Source organism: Dipodomys merriami, unplaced genomic scaffold (assembly GCF_024711535.1).
Source record: "Dipodomys merriami isolate MVZ:Mamm:240054 unplaced genomic scaffold, mDipMer1.0.p SCAF_100, whole genome shotgun sequence".
In the NCBI taxonomy this organism is placed as follows: domain Eukaryota; kingdom Metazoa; phylum Chordata; class Mammalia; order Rodentia; family Heteromyidae; genus Dipodomys; species Dipodomys merriami.
This window is the reverse complement of record NW_027202272.1, coordinates 32,134-40,551: the sequence shown is the minus strand read 5'-3', so window position 1 is coordinate 40,551 and position 8,418 is coordinate 32,134.

Sequence of the window (8,418 nt, the reverse complement as noted above, 5' to 3'; positions counted from 1 at the left end):
CCATTCACCATGTTTACCAGTAGAGTTTGCACAGTTTTTTGGGAACTCCTCTGGATTATTCATTAACTATTCTGTCACCTGATTATCATTAGTGGGAGGTCAGATACCTGGACTTGCCTTTTTCTTGTGCTTTTCGGCTTTTTCTGCCCATTTGGTATGAAAGAAACACAAATTTTGTACTAGAACACTATTTTAAGGCAAGCATCAACCAGAGTTCTCTAGTTGCATAATTAAAATGGCTGCAGATACAATCTAGTTCAACAGATACAATCTATTCAACATCAAACAACTATGTATTAATGGGCTACAAGCAGCAAAAAAGGATTTGGCAAACCAGAAATTATTAGCTTTAGGAAGAAATGTGGGGACAAATAGGACTAGAGGGATATGGAGAGGTAAAAGGAGAGTAAATTTAACCACGTCCTAATCTCAGAGAGGGAAATGGATTAGACAGACTGATAGGAGAGAATTAAAAATAAACAAGTAAATTGGAAAAACAAAATTTATATTTAAGAAGTGAAACACTTAAAAATTATGTAAGTTTAAAGAAATGATATCGAGAGAAGAACAGGATAGGATGAGAGGAGAGAAGGGATAGAAAGGAAACATGAAAATTAAAAAAATTAAATTAGTTATTTGATAATTATGTAGGTAAAGTGATAATACTGCTCTTAAAGAAGTTAAGCCTAAGAAGTTGTGAATTGAGTAATAAATTTCTGGATTAAGTATGTACACAATGGGTGATAAGGTCTAATAATAGATGACAGGTATATGTCTGGGGATAGCAAAACAGCAATTAAGTCATGAAAAAAAAAAGAAAGAGAAAAAATGAAAACAATAAAAAGGACCAAAAGGTCAAAAGAGATTAAACACCCACACAAATACATACACACACATACACCAAAAATAAAAATTATGAGAAAAAAAGATCAACAGAAAAATAAAAATTATGAGAAAAAAAGATCAACAGAAAACACTTTAAAAATAAAAGTTTAAGAAAAGTTTCAAAAAAGAGTTCCTTGATTTTTTGTTTTTGTGTGTGTGTGGGGGGGGGGGTGAATGGGAAGACCTGTATCTCCCCTGTGTCCATAACCAGTTTCTTGGTGGAGTCTCTGGTCTGCTTGTGATATTTGGTTTTCCTATGGCTTGATTGGTTTCTTTTCTGTTTGGGCAGGCAGAAACTGCTCTGTGTTTGGCATGATTTTGTGATCCTTCTCCCAGGCTAGTTCAGTCGGAGGGAGATCAGTTTTGACTATCACAAAAGTGGGAGATGGCTGTTTCCTCTAGTATGGAGATGCTGTGATGAGGCTAGGTTCTGGGTAGGGTTGAGGCCTTTCAGCAAACAATAGCATTTCCCTGATGAGCTAGCTCCTGAGACACTCACAGAGCCCAGCTTGGATCCTTTCTTGGGGTTTATGTTTGCTGAATTTCAATTGTTTGTCTAGGCCACTGTAGGGAGTGACAGCCTCTGGCTGACATCATAGAACTATTGTGACATATTGTGTCATCATAAACCTATTGTGACCTCATCACCAACTAATTATACCATCAAAATATTATTATAACTTGATATTGTGATGTCATATTGGTATTGAAATATCACTGTCCCTTTGGGTTTTTCAAACCTATTATGACTATATAACATTTTTCAAAACTCGTGGCCTTTGAGACTATTAACTTGTGAACTTGTATACTTATGATGCATAAAACACAAGACAATCCATTGAGGCACATTGAAGATAACTTTATTTACACTAGAAATGGGCTTGCATTTACCTTGTTCTGGGATGTACACTCTGTGACAGGCCAGCCCAACCACCAAATCTCAGACGTCCAATGGGCAGCCCCGCACATAGTTAATTGGTTTGCAAACTACCAATCCCCCAAATTATCATCTCCACGCTCCAAACTTCAATAGGTAAGCCTTTTTCCTTTTCCCTTTCCCCCTCCTTCTTTATAGATCTTTCCTTCATTTCACTTTTTTCCTTCCATCACTCCCTTCTTCTCTTTAGGCCTCTCCACTATCCATAGGCCTCCAATTCTCTGGCCTGGTGGCCCATTGGCATCCTTCCCCTCCTGCTCTCCCTCAAATAACTCTTCTCCCACTTCATTTCCTCCTGATGTCTCACCACTTCCTTCCTTCCCTGGATTTTCTTCAATTCCATTGCTCTGACCATGCAGCATATATATAGGTTGAACCCCTCCATCACTCAAGTGATTCACCTGCCTAACAGTTTTGAACCATCACTTCACAAATTGCTGTTCCCCAATCACTTCTTCACAGCTCATCATGTGAGGATGACATCCTACCCCCTCCAACAGCATGCCCTGCCCACTTGGGTGGCATGCCCCATGCACTCCAGTGGGCTAGGTCATGGGACCACATTGATTAGTGGGCCCTGCTCATTATTAGGACCATGCTGCTTTATACATCAACCACAAATTTTCATGTCCAATCAATTCCTTGATTCCTTTTTACCAAATCCTAAAAATTCCCTTCTCTCCTCCCAATGAACAGGCTTAAAATGTAAATTTAATAGAAAATAAGTAAATTATAGAAACACACAGATTAGCACTAATTAACACTTAGTAAGTCTTATTCTTAAGGGATCCTCTGTCTCTGAACAGTCCATCTTGCAGCCTTCTCTGTATATTCGTCCACTAACTATTCCACTTGAGACTGATGGATCCAATGCTGTTTATCTGCTAATTTAATAGCTGACAGTGAAGATAGCACCACCAAGTAAGGTCCTTGCCACTTCGGCTCCAATTTAGGACCAAGATGCATTTTTACCCACACCAGCAGTCCAGGCAAGAAAGAGTGGGTGGAGTTTCTTTTTTTTTCTTTTTTCAACTCCATTTCTTAGTTTATTTCACTTACCTGGAGTCTAGTTTTTTAATTTATTTCTGAAGTGACACTTGCTATAGAATAAACTAAATTACTCTCCCCAAAGAAATTTTCCTTCCAACTGGATTTAATTTCTTAATTGATATTTGAAATTTTTATTTTCATCCTGTTTATTTTTTAAACACATTTTATTATTGTTATCGCTAAGTAGTTGTACAAAGAAGTTCGCATTCTACAAAACAGTACACGAATATAAGTTGTCTGACAACATTGTCACCCATCCCTTGTAATCTTTCCCTTCTTGCACCGTTTTTGTAAAAATTGAGATAGGTGATTACATATATTTCGCAGTATTTTGGAATTGTGATACTTAGTTAAAGTCACAAACACATTTTAACCTTGACAAGGCACATTATTGTTTTCATGGTCTAAAGTTTGTTAATTCTATGAGCTTTGACAATCAAAATTATTTTTCTCACCTCAGGTGATGTTTACACTTTTTTCCTTTTGCTTAATGTAGGCTATTCCCTCTTTCCCTGTTTCCCTCTCATTCCTCCTTTCCCATCACTGTGTTTGGGTTGCTTAGTTATTTTTCTTCTATGTCCAGTGCAGCTCATGGGCCCTTTTGTTGTATGTTGTTCCATTTACCACTTATTGTGTTCTTCCTCCTGGCTTCCCTCCATTGCGTGCATCTTTCTACCATATACATGGTCAAGAACATGGAGTCATTAATGGTGATACAAAAAAATGAGTGGCTGTCCTATGTTTCTCGAGTCCTGTTTACTTTGTCATTCCTTCTTGCATTTTGGCATCCACGTATCAGGTAGACCTTGTGCTGTTTGTGTCGTTGTTCTTGGCTTACCTCACTCAAATAATTTGGTCTAGTTCTATCCATTTCCCAGCAAATACCATCATTTTGTCCTTTCTAATGACTTCATGGTATTGCGTTGTATATAAGTCCGACAATTTTTGGATCTGCTTATCACTTACGGCTCATCTGGGTTGTTTCCAAATATGGGCTATTGTGAACAGTGCTGCAATAATCATAGATGTGTGTGTGTCTTTGTATACTGGTTCCTGTTGTTCAGAGTAGATGCTTAGGGTAGTACGGTCAGTTCATAGGAGAAGTCGATATTTAGCTTTCGTAGGTACCTTCAGACTGCTTTCCAAAGTGGTTGTATTAGTATACATTCCCACTAGCGATGCAGTAATGTTTCTTTCTTTGTATCCCTTCCAGCATTTGTCATTGGCTGAATTTAGGGCCATTCTAACTGGGGTAAGGTGCTATCTCAGAGTTGTTTTTATTTGCATTTCCTTTACAAACAAGGATAATGAACATTTCCTCAAGGCTTCTTTGCCTTTTTTATCTCTTCTTCTGAGAAGTCTCTCTTTAGCTCCCTTGACCATTTCAAGATTGGTTTGTTAGGTTTGTGAAGGGTTAGTTTCTTGAGTTCACCATATGTAATGGATATTAGACCCTTGTCTGATATATTGCTGGTAAATATTTTTTCCCATTTCTTCCCATTTCCTGGTAATCTCTATGATTCCCTTTTTTAGGCTTTTATAGTTTTCATGAAATAGACCCTTTACATCTTTGGTTAGGTTAATTCCTAGATACTTTTTTTTTGGTTATTGCGAATGCAGTTGTTTCCTTGATTTCCCTTTCTACTGGTACATTGTTGACATACAGAAAGGCGACTGATTTTTGTGGGTTAATTTTGTATCCTGCTACTTTTCCAAATTGGTTTATAAGCTCTAAGAGTTTGGGGATGGAGCTTTAGGGATAGTTATTTTATAAAATGTTGCCATCTACAAAAAGAGATAGTTGATCTTCTTCCTGTCCTATGTGGATCCCTTTAATGTCTTTTTCTTGCCTTATTGCTCTGGCTAAGAATTCCAGAACTATATTGAAGAGGAGTGGAGAGAGTGGGCATCCTTGCCTTGTTCTTGTTTTTAGGGGAATTGGTTGTAGTTTTCCAATTAAGTATAATATTGGTCTTTGATCAGCCAGGTAAGGCTTTTATTATCTTATGAAATGTTCCTTCTATTCATATTTTTAGAGCTTTTAATGTGAATGAGTGTTGAATTTTATCAAAAGCCTTTTATGCATCAATGGAGATAATCATGTGGTTCTTGACCTTGGATCTGTTGATGTGATGAATTACTTTTATTGAATTATATATGTTAAACCATCCCTGCATCTCTGGGATGAAGCCTACTTGGTCATAATGTATTATTTTTTTGATATATTTCTGGATTCTGTTGGCTACAATTTTATTGAGCATCTGTCTTAATCAAAGAGGTTGGTGTGTAGTTCTTATTTTGTTGGGTCTTTGCCTGGTTTGGGGATGAATGTGATTTTGGCTTCTTAGAATGAGTTTGGGATTGCTCCCTCTGTTTCTATTTCTCTGAAGAGCTTGAGGGTTGTGGGTATTAGTTCCTTTTTAAAGGCCTTTTACAATTCTGTAGTGAATCCATCAGATCCTGGGCTTTTCTTATTGGAAGATTTCTGATTATTTCTACTATCTCATTGTATGTTATAGAAATGTTTAATTGATTTATTTCTTCTTAGTTCTGTTTAGACAATTTGTATTTCTTTGTTTCTCAGGCAGGAAAATGATTTAATTTACTGAAGTGCTGCCCACACCATGCATGGTGGAGACACATGGCTGAAAAGGGAGGGGGGCGACCCATCTCTGGGCCAGGGACAGGAAGAGATGTGGCCAGGTGGGGAAAAGGTGTGGCCACACTGGTTCTGAATGTGACTTCATGGTCTGGGACCCTCCTAATGTCAGATGGGACTCTGGTGACCAGAGGTGGCCCAGGATGTGACCTAGCAGGAGGGGAAGGTAACTGCTTCTAGGTCTGCCAGTTACCTATGTAACAAATATTGGGTGGAAACTTAGCCAAGAAGTGGGAGGTGTCCCTGTTCAAACCTTACATTCCAGCCTTTTGATAATTATGAAAAAGGTCGAAGATTCTCTCCAGCTACTTCCTCTTTGCAAGGGGTGTCAACAGTAGGTGTAAAAGGCTGAGATGTGATCCCCTCTGGGAGAAGGCAGAATCAACAGCTGTCACTTGGGCAATGAGTCCTTAGATGAAGTCTGGAGGAGACAAGTTTCTTGGACGAAGTATGGCTACGTTTCATGAGGCATTGAGGGACTGAAAAAAATACTAGAGAGAAAATAAATGGCAAGAGGAAGGACTTGGGGCTGGAAATGTTGGTAGAAATTTCCCTAGTTACTTATGACACCTGGCGACTAGGTAGAGAAGAAGTCAAGTGACAAAGGCAAGAAGATAAATTCCTGTCCATTCGAAAGTGAGAGAGATATGGACATTAGATGGGCAGTCTTCTTTCTTCTCTTGACCTCCTGGCTCTGGTTTGTCTTGAAAGGGGAGGCACAAAATGGCTGATGTGATATCATCTCCTCTTACTCCTCTTCATGTTCCCTTGTTCCCCAGACTGGCTGAGTCTAGGTGCTCATTGCTGGGATGGTTTGTCCCAGTTGGTATACAAGGAGGTTTGATCTCAAGGCCTGGGCACTGTCCCTGAGCCCTTCTGCTGAAGGCTAGCACCCTACCATTTTGAGTTATAGAAACACTTGCAGTGTTTTCTGGTTAGAGATAAGAGGCTCGAGCCATGCTTCCACACTGGCTCTTTGCAGGTTAGTTGCGAGATGAATTTTTAGGGATTTTTCAGCACAGGCTGGCTTTGAATTGCAATCTTTACCACAAAAGGCCTTTGGTATTTCCCATTATAGCAACAAGGAGATCAAATGGAATAAGTAGAGCTTACCTGGTCCTTATGAAGAACTGACCAACAAATATTCTGCAATGACAAAATTGTTAGATGGGAAAATCTTAGCATACATATACTAATATGCTTGCTTTGCATGCATGAGGCCTTGGGTTCGATTCCTCAGCACCACATAAGCAAAAGGAAAAAAGCCAGAAGTGGCCCTGTGGTTCAAGTGGTAGAGCACTAGCCTTGAGCTTAAGAGTTGAGGGACAGCGCCCAGGCCCAGAGTTCAGGCCCCACAACCAGACCCCCCCCCAAAAAAAGAGTCATGTAGTCAGTTCTAGATTACACAATACAAAACCAAAAGGGCAAAACTCAAAACCTAAAATTTTTGACAACAATGTTTAGACATCTTTGGTAACAAAGTACATCAGATGGTTGGGCCTCAGTTACCAAAGTCTGTGAAAAGAGCAACTTGTGAACAGGACAAATTTGAATAGATGGATGGAGAAGAAATAAGCTTGGTGGAAGGGTCAGGATTGGAGGGGGCCAAACGCTTAACCCACCATTTGGCCAAGATGGCGAACTCAAGATGGCAAATTTCTTAAAAAATGCAAAGAAAGCCTGAACAAAAAAATCAAGCCTAGTTTGGCTAGCCTTTTAGAGGGAATCTAGAGGGGATTCCTTGAACCTAGCCTATGTCACACTCTTCAGGGCACAATAAAAATAATTGTAGAAAAGAAAGGGAGAGATATAGAAAGTTGGACATGAATAGCAGAGAGCAAAGAGAGCCTGATAGTAAGCAGACTTCTGACCATGTACCGTTGCAGAGGCAAAAATTGTCTAAATCAGACAACAACATAAAAATATTAGGTGCTCTGCTATCCAAGGAGCACAAGAGGCATTTCAGAGGGGTTTCATAGTTCAGGCATGACTCGCAACACCCCATTAAATGTGTAGGATAGTCAGTCTGGTGAGTGAAGGAGAGATGAAGAGGCAGAAGCAGTGTCCTGACTTCTCCCATAGCCCACTAGAGATTAATGGTGATGCCCCCAAAACCAAGTATCCTCGGCTTCGGAAGTGACCAGCCTTTTGGCTAAAAGGCCATAGGAGTTCTCTGGTGTGTTGTCATATCTGAACAGAGATTGAGCAACATAGAACCATAGAGAGTTGTTTCACTCACCAGAGTAGAGAAGTGGTGTGGACATGGATGGGAAGGCCAGCAATGGTATTGGTGAAAAGTCTCGCGTGGTGTCTCAAGGCAGTTTGGTTCACAGAAAAGGGGTGGTTAGGAAATTCTAACATTTCCAAATCAAAAACCATATACAAGTCATGGCCCCATATGTAAGATATATTAAAAAGGTAGGTTTCATTCGGTAGCCTATGAAGAGAATGCCACACACTATTAAGGTAGGAAAAGACGTTTATTTACCGAACTGCTGCCCCCACCATACATGGTGGAGAAGCATGGCTGAAAAGGAAAGGGGGGATAGCAATTTCTATTTCTGTATATCCATCTCTGCTAGGTTTTCCTTCCTTTGTGAGTAGAGTCTGGAGTTATTTCTTTATGATTTTTTGAGTGTCCTGGATGTTTGTTGTAATTTTCCCTGTGGTATCTCTGATATTATTGATATGGGTCTCCTCTCTTATTTTGTTAGTTACTCATGCCAGTGGTTCATCAGGTTTATTGATTTTTTTCTTAAAAACAGCTTTTTAAAATTAATTTTATTTATAATTTTCTCAGTCTCTATCTCATTAATTTCAGCTTTTATTTCGATTATCTCTTTCTGCCGAGCAACTTTCGGTTCAATTTTTTCTTGTTTCTCTAGCA